This window comes from Eubalaena glacialis, chromosome 1 (assembly GCF_028564815.1).
Source record: "Eubalaena glacialis isolate mEubGla1 chromosome 1, mEubGla1.1.hap2.+ XY, whole genome shotgun sequence".
In the NCBI taxonomy this organism is placed as follows: domain Eukaryota; kingdom Metazoa; phylum Chordata; class Mammalia; order Artiodactyla; family Balaenidae; genus Eubalaena; species Eubalaena glacialis.
The window spans coordinates 195466302-195480566 of NC_083716.1; positions in this window are offsets into that span (position 1 = coordinate 195466302).

The window sequence follows — 14265 nt, forward strand, 5'->3', positions numbered from 1 at the left end:
CGGGCACCCAGCTCTAGCCCAGAGCTAGGGTCTCCAAATCCTTCCTGAAGATGCAACCAGGAGGAAGCAGCCCAAGCGTTTCCTTTACCAACCATCCTTCTCTCTCAGCGCCCTCTGGCCCTCGCCCGCACCCACGCGTCCCTTCCCCACCTCTCCTCCAAGTGGCTTAGTATCGCACAGGCAGTTACCAGGAATACCGGTTATCCCAGTTGTGTCCCTGTCCAGATAAAGCCATTCGGTGGCCTCCTGGAGGGGCGAGTGAACGACTGTGAAGAATACCAGACTTGAACCTTCCTTGACTTTTCCACCTCCACCCCTACCACCTCTGTGCCAGAACCCCTGGAGTCCCTATAGCCCCCTGGTTACCTTACCCTTCTCAATCTCCTCAAAACCGGGGGACTGGATCCTACACATTGAAACTCCAACGAGATTCCACACGCTGAGCACAGGCCGGACTGACACCCAGTAGTGAAAGGAGACACAGGGGAATATATGCCCTGTATCTAGACTGGCAATCAGGAGCCACAGAGTTCGAGGGGCGGGGTGCAGCTGGATTCAGTTGGGATGTGGTCTGGAGGTCAGAGATAGGGGATTTACAGTTTAGGTACTGCTGTTAACTGCCTTTATCCTTTTCAAGCCTTCTTTTTTTCCCTTTCTTTCACAACACTTTCAAGTCCTTTCTCTTCTCTCCTGGAGAAATTTGGTTTGTTGTCTGAAGTTGGAGAACAGGGTCATGTATCCACATGTCCTTGAGAAGTAAACCAAGGCACACTCATATGAGGCACCTGCAGAAGGAGGGAACAGAGGAATCAAACCCCTCCACATTATGGCAATCGCTTACTGGAGATGAATTTTGTAGATAGGTCCTCAAGCAAGGCACAAAAGATAATGATATTTGCCACGGAGTATCTCAGCAACAAGGACCTCCAAGTGCTTTACATTAATTTTTACTTGCCATAAGGGGAGTGCTGTGCTGCCCCCAACTTCCAGGTAGCTTAAAGGAGATTCAGTTGGTTAAAAAAAGATTACTTCCGGTCCACACTGTCTGAGAAATGTTTGTGGGAATAGTAGCTAAGTCATGTATATCTCCAAATGTAATGTGGAGACTCTGTTTTCCATTGTCACCAAAGAGTCCTCAGAAGCCAAAACTGAGAGAATGGTGGCAAAAAGAACAGGTGGGAGACCATAGTGAAGCTTGTGGAAAAGAAAATTTGGAAAGAAAACAAGCAAGATCCATAACACCAAAACTAGTAATGTGTTTGCGCTTTGGCAGGGGAATCCTAAGTCCTTATTAATGGGAAAAGTCAAGATATATTTGTTGGGGCTTATAAAATGGAAAGGAATTGAAAATGAAAATGGAATAAAAAATCCTCAAAATACACGCAAAATGCAAAATGACAGTAATCTCCTGGCCTTGACAGTCTAGATTACAAAGCACCTCTTAAATCACAAGACCCAACTGGCTATTCTTCCTTCTGAGGAATTACTTGACTGGCTGAAAATTAAGATTACTTTCAAAAGTCATATGTATTTTTTCCAGAACTCAGACAACACAACCTTCCCGTCAATGTAATCATAACTAAGGAAGCCATGCAAGTTTTAAATCAGTTTACAAAAAACACAGATGTCCTAAAAACCATTTTCTAGTTCATTCTCCAGGTTTTTAAGTTAAATAGGTTAACTAACTTTTAAAAAATTCCAGCCAGAACAAAATGTGCATTTTAATTTAAAATTAATAAGTATTTATGGTTGCAAAATAAAAGAGGTTTATTATTTTATTTTTAAGTTGCTTTTTCACTTACCTGTCAGGCATCCTAAGTTTCCTCTGCTGTATCTGATGTGCTCACCAGGACAAATAAATGCGGATTAAGCAATGGTCACCACTACACTGCTCTAAAGAAAAATAATAGGGTTATCATCAGCTATTACAGGAAGAGCTCAGATCCAGGACAGAGCTTCTGTCGGGTTTGAAACTTTTTAGCCTAACATAGGAGTGATAAAGCCACGTTGCCATTCAAAAGCCTTTCTCAATGCTGCAGGCATATCTCAAGAACTGTTTGACAATTCTCCAACCTGTAATTGACTGGATCCTTGAGAAATTTACCTTCAGACATCTAATTTAAGTTATGGACATCTAATTAAAAAATAAGTATCCTTCTACGTTTGCATTTTGTTTGAATATTTCAAATAGATTTGACCTTGCAAAGGTTCTCATGAATGCTGACCTCTCATCTCTCTCCCTTTCTCTCCATTTCCCTCTCTCTCTCTCTCATACACACACAGAGATACACTCAGTAGTCTGCAGCCTCTAGTTGTAAAATTAAATGCAGAATCAGAAGATTCCAAAAGAAATATATTCCTAAGGCAAATCCATAGAGACAGAAAGCATATGAGTGGTTGTCAGGCGCTGGGGTTTGGGGAAGAGGAGAATGGGCAGAGACTGCTTAATGGGTGTGGGGTTTCCTTCTGGGGTGATGAAAATGTTCTGGAACTAGACAGTGGTGATGGTTGTACAACATTGTGCACATACTAAAAATTACTGAAATGTATACTTTCAAATGGTGAATTTTATGTTATGTGAAGTCTACCTCAATTTCTTAAAAAAATAAATGTATTCATATATGGAAAGTTTGCCATTTTTCAGTAGTAGTATTCATTGGGATAAATGTAGATAAAAAATCTTAAAAAAGGAAAGAATTTGGAAAGAGGAAAAGAGACATCTTGTCCATCACACTCACTGAAAACTCAAAAATCATGGCACCAAATTTACTGTTTAGTTTCTCCATGTGCAGCCAGAAAAAACATACAAATTTCATTTAATGAATGTTTCAGTCTCTCAACTTTTGCCATAGGTAGTTTCTTTTGCTGTCTAATCTAATTCTCTCATGTTACAATGTAAGGCCCATTCTCTTGTATGCTGTCTTTAGAAACAGAAGACAGACACTTAGCATCACCACAATATTCCCTTCACATTCTCCAAACCTTGATTGGCCTTACCCAGCCTTGCCTTCCTCAGGCTAAAAAAACAGGGATGGATTTCTCTGGTATTCAGTCATTTTAATTGATCTTCTTGGTGCCCGTTTCAATTGCACCATTTGCTTGCAAGCCCCTCACAGCACCCATCTGAGCAGAGTTCCCGGGTCACACACGCTCATATCCTTAATCATCTGTCTCAGACACTCCACACTGCATCCCTGTTTCTAAGCAGCACCTTGAAGATGATTCCCACTAAGCTGGCCATACGCTTATGCATGAAGCTTGCATTCTGGACTCTTAGCAAAAATTTCAGAGTTCCTTAATGTTCCCTTTGTGACATAGTCCATGTGTCCAGTGCAAGAGTCCCTGTTTTCCAGCTCCCTCCTCACTCCAATCTTTTACTGATGTGATCGTTGTCCTGCTCTTCTATTTTGTTTGTTTGTTTTTTATTTCAGTAAATACTACTTCCATACTGTTAATTTGTTCCTTAAGAGTTTCATAAGATGCCCAATTGTTACAACATGTCAATTATGAGTGCAGCATAGTAAAAGATAATGGTGTCTCACAGCCATAAAATCCTGACTAATGGTATCCCTCATCTTGGGTCCCTTGAATTTGTGCACACACAGACCCTGTAATAAGGAAGACCCCAATATGATAAAGAAGACCTTTATCATGTGCCCTGGACGCAGCCCTCTTCTTTGATGCAATTAGAAAATACTGACTAGAGTTATTATTTCATCATTTAAGGATAATTAAAAATACAATAAGAAGGTCCTCCCAAGGATGTCTGCCAGAAGTTTTACTGCATTGTTACCTGCATTGAGCTGCATGTATAACAAAAGGCACCATGTATGTGGAGCACCGTGGCAGATATTAAACAAGGGGCTTATGAGATATTATCTTGTCTCATCTTCACAACACCCCTATGAAGTAATACTATTATTATTCCCATTGTACACATAAAGAAACTGGAGACTCGGAGAGGTTAAATAACTCACCTAAGGTCACTCAGTTAGAGAGGGGTAGAGCTAGGGTTCAAGCCTAGACTCGACTGATTGTAAAGCCCTTGCTCTTTCCACTTTGTTATTCTTCCTGTCACCACCTAATAAGCTTGGGACAACGCAGGTGATGCCAATAAGCATAAATAGGGCTTTTTCTTCCTGTTGGCTCCCTTAGAGATGACAGGGACTCGGGCACCCGTAGGGACTTAGAACTAAGCATTGATGGTGGAGGCCACTGTAAAACTGTGTGTGGGGGGGTGAATTGGGGGGTAATTCCATCTCTTTGGTGGGGTGTGAACCACCTAATACCAGGAGCTGCTGGAATTCTTTCGCATGGTGCCCACTGCCCAAGTCCAGCTGAGAGTACAGCCCCCCTTTCAGAGCACTGTGTGGCTATAAGATGGATAAAATAACATTAAATATGTTGGTGAAAAGCTCAGTTTTATACTTTTAGGTATGAAAAGGGGAGACTAAAATAAAAATAAAATATTTGGGGGGGTTTCCGTTTTTATTTTTAGACTGCATATTGCTGAATTTTGTAATCAGTATTGAAAGTCAGGGCTTTATAAAAATGTTATCTCAAAAATAGTCTAAAGGAATTTCTTGGAACTGTAAAGGGAAATAGAATTTTAAAAGGGGGCTTAATCAGTATAGATTTTACATGATTAAAGAGGTTATTTTTAAGCTACTTGGAAAGCAACATAGATACAGATTCAGTATCAGGTATAGGAGATTGGGGTTTTTCTATAGTGGCAGAAGAAATGCATTTTTGAGAATAATTTTTCATATTTAGAAAATGTTCTACCTAGGAGAATAATAATTAATATTTGCATAGGTCTCTTTAGTCTACAGTGTGCTTTGATGTTTTCTTACTTAATCCTCTAATAACTGCAGAAAGTTTTTGATCATGGAGGTCATACATCAAGTCAATCCCAGAAGTCCATTGCCTATGTACACACACACACACACACACACTGTACATGTCCCTCTGGAAGTAGGAAAAGTTTTGAGTGATGGGGGCTTGTAATGAAGGATATTATGGGTTTGGAAAGGGGACTGGGTTAAGGAGAGCTTAAGGGGCTGAAGATAAAAGTGAACAAAAGAGCAGGGAGGAAGAGAGTGGGCAGCATGGTATATCAGAAACAAGGTTCAGATTAGACATCAGGAGACAAAGTTCCATCTTTGCTAATAAGCAGCTTTGTGTCCTTGGGCAACTTACTTTACCTCTATCTAAGTTCTGTTTTCTTATTTGTAAATGAGCGCTTTAGTTGATCTCTGAGATCAAATTCATCAAAATTGTCTGCGATTCAATAACAGTAGTTAGCTTTAGTGATTTTTATTTTCCTCTCAATAATTTTCCATATAATGAGCATGTAATTACTTACATACTTTTATAATGAGCATGTATTTCCTATATATCCAGAAACAAAAAGATTAAACTTTCTGTGGTTTAATTCCTTCAACCACAGGAAGGTTTCCTTTTATCAGTTTATGCCACTTCAACCTTTGAACAGGACTAACTGTAAATTATCTTCAAGGACAATGATCCATAAAATACTAATTAATTAAGCTTTTAAAAAATCTGAGTTGCAATAATGCGTTTAAAATAAACCTCAATAAATTTTTCTGCCACATATATGGTATTATTTTTTAAGAGGAAAATGGATGATAGTTTTCTATCTTTGATATTACACTTGAATTTTGAGGTATTCACTAAAGGAACATATGATCCTTGTTTATTTTTAGACTACTTTATTTATCTACTAGGCCCAAATATTCATAAGCTAGAAAATAATATCACCAAGTAAGAGACCTTGGTTTGGTAACTCTTTTGGTGCTCTGCACTTAATTAATTTTTTTTTGAATTGTTTAGTCCATCAGCTATCTGAAATGTAACAATGGGTATTTGAAGTTTTGCTTCCTGAAGAACATTGCATTTACATGTGAAGATTGGTTTTCAAAAATATATAAAATATGCTGCTAGAACTGGTGGACAAAAATATTTTCAAGGCTATCACTCTCAAAGAATGTGTCCTTGAACTTTTAGTTTTCATTTGATTTTGGAAGTCCAGCTTAGGCTGACTTCAACTTCTTCAAGGATTGTTTTCTTAGTTTCACCTGACCCTCCATCAACACTGACTGTGAGTCTTCCCTTTTCCATCCCCACCCTTTCCTTCTGATAGACATTAATGGCCAATTACTGTGCTGTGGCAAGCTCAGCATCCCATTTCTTGTGGTCACAAGGTATGTACTTTTAGTAATTTACTTTGTGTTCTTAGCATTAAGATGCATCCCTAAGAAGTCACATTAGAAGACACTAATGTTTTGACTAATTTAAAACTGCAAATGAAAAACACCTAGGCTACAATTATCAGTTTATGAGGATCTAGGTATCATTAAATGAGTTTAGTTGTTTCTTCTTAGTACCGATTACTTAGACATGCCTAATTTGTTTTTCTTCGTATGAGCAATTGATTGCCCTTTAAGGTAAAGTGGACTGACGTAGAATGATAATTAATTGTGTCAGCTCTTCAGAGGGTGGACCATCTACGCTAAGGTCAAACAATAAGGATAAAATGGTTTAAGAAAGGTTCATATTTGTGTCATAGGAATCTCTTCAGTCTACTGAAAAAAAAAGTCTCATTAAGCAGTTGACCAGCTCAAACAAGACTGTAATCATAGCAAATTAAGTGTATTCATTTACCTATTGTGAGCTTATACTAAGCTGGTGAATAAATACTTAGGAAATAATTCCTCACTGAAATCTCAAGAATTATATTACATTGGTATTTATCTTTATTTGATTGTGCTATATGGCCCCAGGGAAAATCTGGCATATTTTCTCTTTCAAACTGTTCACACTTTTTAAAGTAAAAGTATTGGGTGGGCCAAAAGGTTCATTCGTTTTTTTTTCCCGTAAGATGGATAAAGTAGTGCTTAATTGTCGTTAACTTCATTCGAAACAATTTTGTTAGATTGTATGTGACAGCTGTCATATCAGCGTGCATTTAAAAAAGACATCAAAATTGGTGAATTTTTGTGTAGCCATTTTAATATTGAAGATGGAAAAAAAAAGCAACATTTTTGGCATATTATGCTTTATTGTTTCAAGAAAGATAAAAACACAACTGAAATGCAAAAAAAGATTTGTGCAGTGTATGGAGAAGGTGCTGTGACTGATGGAACGTGTCAAAAGTGGTCTGTGAAGTTTCGTGCTGGAGATTTCTCGCTGGACGATGCTCCACAGTCGGGTAGACCAGTTGAAGTTGATAGCAATCAAACGAAACAATAATTGAGAACAATCAACGGTATACCACACGGGAGATAGCTGACATACTCAAAACATCCAAATCAAGCTTTGAAAATCATTTGCACCAGCTTGGTTATGTGAATCGCTTTGATGTTTGGGTTCCACATAAGTTAAGCGAGAAAAAACTTCTTGACCATATTTCCGCATGCGATTCTCTACTTAAACATAATGAAAACATTCCATTTTAAAAACCAATTGTGACGGGAGATGAAAAGTGGATACTGTACAATAATGTGGAACGGAAGAGATCATGGGCAAGCAACATGAACCACCACCAACCACACTAAAGGCCGGTTTTCATCCAAAGAAGATGATGCTGTGTATATGGTGGGATTGGACGGGAGTCCTCTATTACGAGCTCCTTCAGGAAAACGAAACGTTTAATTCCAACAAGTACTGCTCCCAATTAGACCAACTGAAAGTGGCACTCGATGAAAAGCATCCAGAATTAGTCAACAGAAAACACATAATCTTCCATCAGGATAACGCAAGACCGCATGTTTCTTTGATGACCAGGCAAAAACTGTCACAGCTTGGCTGGGAAATTCTGATTCATCCGCCGTATTCACCAGACATTGCACCTTCTCATTTCCATTTATTTCGGTCTTTACAAAATTCTCTTAATGGAAAAAATTTCAATTCCCTGGAAGACTGCAAAAGGCACCTGGAACAGTTCTTTGCTCAAAAAGATAAAAAGTTTTGGGAAGATGGAATTATGATGTTGCCTGAAAAATGGCAGAAGGTAGTGGAACAAAAGGGTGAATACACTGTTAAATAAAGTTCTTGGTGAAAATGAAAAATGTGTCTTTTATTTTTACTTAAAAAAACCGAAGGCACTTTTTGGCCCAGCCAATATATGACAACTCTCCTGATTTCTCCTGTTCACTATTTCAGAGACTGCTTGGCTCATCAATGCCATTTGTTCCAAACTGCTTTGCAAACCATAATAGTATATAAAGACCCCCATGGGACAAAAGTCCCAGAAGTTCCCTAACTATGCCTTTTGGTCAAATTAAGTAGCTATTATCTTCATGTAGAAAAAGATCAAAATAGTTGTTTTGATACTTCCAGTTCAAAATACTGTCATGTCTGTAAAAAGACAGTTAGGCTTACACAACTAAACCTGAAAGTCTAGCCTTATATATAAACTGATGGCTCAACAAACAAAAGAGTGGGTAACCATTTCTGGGGTGTTTATAAGGATTACTGGTCAAAACGTCTCTCTGATAAATTTCCCTTTGTCTATATATGTCCAGGTCAACTCTGGGTATAACTACTGTTCAAATTATCCCTGTATAACTATCACCTCCTCAAGGGAAAGGAAACGTCTCTACTGAACTCCATTTATTTTGAAATTAAAAGAGGAAAGAAGATCCTTCTGATATTTAGTCCAGATCCTTTGAACTTAAATTTTAATTGCTGGCTCTGCTGTTAAGAAGTTAGACACTTTTTAAAACTATTCCCAAGAACAAGACTCTAAATGCCAGATGGAATTAACCTAATGGTCCATGGATCCAAGATTCAGTCTCCAACTTTGGGACAAAAGGATAATTTGTAGAAGATGATAGTGGCTTGCCTCTTTGTCTTTAAGGAAGTAGTAAGGCCTAGCAGGAGGACACGCTGTTCCACACTAGACAAACCTGAGTTCAATCAACTCTACTTCTTATTAACTATGTGATGAGGTTACCTAACTCTCTGGACCTCAGCTTCCTTTTTGGTAAAATGGAGACAGTAATGTCTCTTTCCATAGTCAACGTAGGGCATAAATGAGATGCAACAGACATAGTGCCTGGTACATGGTGAGCCTCAAATGTCAATTACTTCATCAGAACTTAGAGACAGACACCTCAGAAACCTGTTAGAGCCATCTCTTCACTGATCTCCACATTTCCTCAATCTGTGTTTTGATTTTGTAACATGAATTTATCATCACTCCCTATCTGAAAAAATATTCCATTTGCTTACACTCAGTATTTTATTTGCCTTAAAAGTTCATTTTCAAACTTTCAGAAAAGAACCCTGATTAGAGTCCCCAAACGTTCTTAAGTTCATGCTCACTTGATCTCCATCCTCTATAATTTCATTGTCTTCAATCATTCCTCCTTTAAATCTTCATGTTTACATATTAAAGTCCTAATTTAGGGGTTAGAAATTGTTGAAAAATTTTGGACCAAGCTTCCTCCTGATCTTTTAAGGAATTGGGTAGTGCTGCATGGCCAAACTTCCTGGATAACTTCACAAACAGGAAGTGGGGTGTAAAACACATACACACAACCTGTCCTAAAAGCAGGGGTGAGAAGGGGGGTTTATACGTTAGCCACTGAGTTGAATAACTCATGCCATTTCACCCAAACTGCAGGAAGATGTGTCTGTCTTGCGTAACATTGTGTTTCTGGTGTCTAGCACAGTGATTATCACATGGCAGCTGCTTAAGAAATGTTTGTTGATGGAATGAATGAATGAATGGGCAAATGGATGCCATTAAGAATCCCATGTGTATGCTTTGGTAATGTACTATATGTTACAAATGCCTGGTTATATCAGTTAGTAATGCTTTCAGCTGCCAAGTCAAAATACTCAGAATACTACCCAATAGTGGCTTAAATAAATGAGGTTTTTCCCCCCCTACAGTTTGGAGAAAGGTTGTTGCAGGTATGTTGGCTCAGCGGCCCTATGATGTCAGGTTTAGAGTCTCTGAGAGTCTCTTGGACTTTTCTGGCTGGCAAGATTGTTGGAGGAGTCCCAAGCATCATGTCCTCCCATGACCATGTTCAAGAACAGATGTAGCTAGTGGTACAGGGCAGAGAGCTTCTCTGAGTACCCTGTCTCTTATCAGAGAGGAAAATGTTCCACAGGAGACCCCTAGGGAATTGCCCCTTATACTCCATTGGTCAGAACTGGGTTTCCTGCTCACTCCTAGGCCAGAAACTAGAACCACTTTCCCTGAGATCACTGGATCTCCAACTAATATCTAAATAGGGATTCTGTAAGCAAGGAAAAAGAAATAGGATGAAAATGGCTTTTGCTATCCTCAAAATTACTGTCGTATCAGAACCATTTTCAGGGCTTGTTAAAACTCAGTGTTTTGTTGATATTCCTTGGCTATAACTAGACATAAAATTGGTGCTTTTAGTTACCACTGATAGAGCTGAATGGAAAATTAAGGCAATGTTAATTAATTTGTTAATGTTAATTACATAATTTAATTAAAATGCTGTGTATAATTCAAAGAAAAGGACTAATAATCCTTCGGATTTTTCATCAGTACCTGTGATGTTGGTAGCATTTCTGAAGAAGTGTATTTCTATGGCTTTTTGGCTTCATAAAAGGAATGAAATCTATTCCAACAAATAGAAATAAATTAAGATCTGAACTGATTCTGAAAACTTGTCTTTTATTGTGAGCATAAGAATATCTTGAGTTTGTGTTTGCCCTACTAATCAGTGACCACAAGAATAAAATCATGAATCAAAAGGTGAAAAATTCAGTTTTCTAGTATCGTAGAAGCCTTAGATACTATATCTAGTATACAGTATCATAGAAGCCCTCAAAAAAGTGGAATCCAACCTTTTGAAATTTAATTTAGTTAAACTGTTTATGAAAATACAAGCTTGGTCTCAAAATACTGTTTTCAGTTTAAACCAAAAAGTACAGAGTTCTAGAAATTAGTAGCCCATGTAGTAGCTATGACTTAATAGGGTTTTACTGCTTTGTGAGATTCTCCAGACTATTATTACTAGTGAGAAAAATGTTGCATAGTTTTCAGATATACTGTTTTAGGTGATAGGTATCAAACATCAAAAATACTAAAAATTGCCTGTGTTATATAGTAAGATGTCTCAGAGTAAGATGTCTCCTCAGGAAAAAAAAACACCTGTTTCCAGTAATTTTTAATGAGTGTTAAAGGTTATAAATTGGATAAAAGGATAAAAAACTTAATTTGTTAATTTCCCATTATAACTGTGCTTCCAAAGGTATCTGTATTTAAATTTTATTAAAAACAGACATATATCAGAGGAAGCCTGGCTATCGAACCAAAACACTCATCTCATCTCTACTTTTTAAAAAAATAGCCAATTAAAGGTTATTTACTTTTAAAAGTTATATGCTGTAAAAGGCAACTGCTAAAAATATCTTCAGTTATTCATCAGTAGACCTTCCACACTTTTTACACTATGTGCCAGGCAAAAAAGAGGTAGTAATATAAGTCATCATCAACCATTAACTTGTTTTACCACTCTAGTACATACTAAGCATGTACTACATATGAAAGTTAAGATATGAAAGTTATCAGACACTTTTCAGATATGAAAGTTAAGTTTACAGAATGTAAGATTTTCGTGGTAAGATTGGAACAATTCCACAGAATACAGGATGGGTGGCACTCTTATAGTTTCCTAGCAAGTAGATTATATAAAATCTGAAAATTTTCAAATTTGGTTCTTTTCTCTTTTATCTGTTTACTCATTCTTTTTTTAGAACTTATTTTTCACACTACAACTTACTGGGTGTTAGATCCTTGTAAGAATGTAAGAGAATGTCATTTCTGAACCTCTGCTTATGAAATGAAGCCTATCTCAATCAACTTGTCAACTGAGCTTTAAAATCCCTGGCTGGCAGTGGGTGGGTTCATTTGTTTATTTTTGGTTGGTGAATTTTTCTTTATATATTTTTTAAGTAAGGCACAAACCCAAGGAACAGGTCCCATTGCATGTGAGCATTTAAAAATGGGATCTGAGGATCATGATTGCTATGGGTTGAATTGTCGTCCTCTCCTGCACCCCCACCCCTGCAAAATTCCTATGTTGAAGTCCTAATCACCAGTACCTCAAAATGTGACCTTTTTTGGAATAGGGTTATTGCAAATGTAATTAAGATGAGGTCATACTGGAGTAGAGTAGGCCCTTAATCCAATATAACTGGTATCCTTATAAAAAGGGTAAATTTGGACATAGACACACAAGAAGAAGAATGCCACCTGAAGATGAAGGCAGAGATCTACAAACCAAGGAACACCAAAGATTGCTAGCAAACCACCAGAAGCTGGGACAGAGGCATGGAACAGAGTCTCCTTCACAGCCTTCAGAAGGCCGCAACCCTGTTGACATTTTGATTTCAGACTTCTAACCTCCAGAACTGTGAGACAAACAAATTTCTGCTGTTCTAAGCTACCCAGTTTGTGGTATTTTGCTACAGCAATCCTAGCAAGCTAATACAATACTTAATCATAATTAATTAGAAATATCTGAGGCTGTCTTAGGCGTGGAAAGGCTGTTGAGGGAGATTACACCCTCCTTGGAAAGGAGTTGCCCCTACTCAGGGGAGGAAGGAAGGAAGGAAGGAAGGAAAGAAGGAAGGAAGGAAGGGAGGAAGGAAGGAAGGAAGGAAAAGAGAGATTGATTGTCAGCACCATCCAAGGAAAAGAGAACTACCTGACTGGTAGCCCGAGAAAGATCACAATAGTAGATATGAGAATCATTTGCCTTTGCCACATTTACTCAAAAAATCCTTTAAAGCCATCCAATTCACTTTCCTTTCACCTAATTCTCACCACATAATCTAGAATTTACTAATTTAATATCACAGATCACATAGTGCTGGACAGAGGGAGTAATAGGGAGTATTCTTTTCCCTAGAAAGGATATGCCTCTCTGCAATTTAAAACAGTGGTAGAAACCAGCATCTCTTGAGTTTAGCAAATATAACCTACTTATAATAATAAACAATAATAATAGGTAACACTGAGCACTTGCTATGTACCTGACACTCCTCTAAATACTTTACATATACTAATTCATTTAATTCTCACAGTAAACCATGAAGTATAAGCATGATGATTATACCCATCTTACAGACAAGGAAATTGAGGTTTAGATCTCTTGGGGAGCATTTTACTAAGTTTCTAGACCTGAGCGCTAAGAAACTAAACGCTTGACCAGTAATGATCCCCTAATATGCTCTACCTTCTTATACCTGGCTTGAAATAGACATTCTCACCTATCATATCACCACACAGGTAGTACCTGCACAATCTCAGCAACTCTGTACACAGTGCAGTTCTCTCTTGAGAATTAAGATAGCAAAAAAGAATTGCAAACAGAATCTATTATATTTTCTCAGATCACCTATGGGTGAGTGATTCTCCAAGCTGTCATCTACCTAGCATCCACAGAGTACAGATAGTATGAAATAGCTTAACTATTCAGGGTGCACAGATTGTGTGCAATTTTGTGCTCACACTATTATATTACTGGGTTAGAAGCAGTGTTGTATACCTAAGATATCAGCTTTGTAAGGGTGAATTTCTTTTGCAAGTACTACATATTTGGATTTCAAGTAATTAAAACTCACCACACAGTGTAATAAGAGTTTTCATGCATCCCTTGGAACCACTGTAATACCACAGAATGTATGATTAAAAGTTAAATTTGAGGTGCCTGCTTCTCTTTTATAATCCTCCTGATCTTTAATAGATGAACTGAAAATAAACACCAACAAAGTGTAAGCACAGAACAATTCCCTATGGTTAACTTTTATCTTTGAGCAACAAGACATTTAAATTTTGTTACTCCAGTCAGAAGAAGATTTTTTAGGAGCTAAGACTATGGAATGGGGCCTCGAGTATTCCATTATATTATCAATGTTAAAGAAATAAACATAAATTAATCAAAACAGAGAGCAGGGCTTCCCTGGTGGCACAGTGGTTGAGAGTCTGCCTGCCAATGCAGGGGACACGGGTTCGAGCCCTGGTCTGGGAAGATCCCACATGCCGCGGAGCGACTGGGCCCGTGAGCCACAATTACTGAGCCTGCGCGTCTGGAGCCTGTGCTCCGCAAGAAGAGAGGCCGCGATAGTGAGAGGCCCACGCACCGCGATGAAGAGTGGCCCCCGCTCGCCGCAACTAGAGAAAGCCCTCGCACAGAAACGAAGACCCAACACAGCCATAAATAAATAAAAATTAAAAAAAAAAAAAAC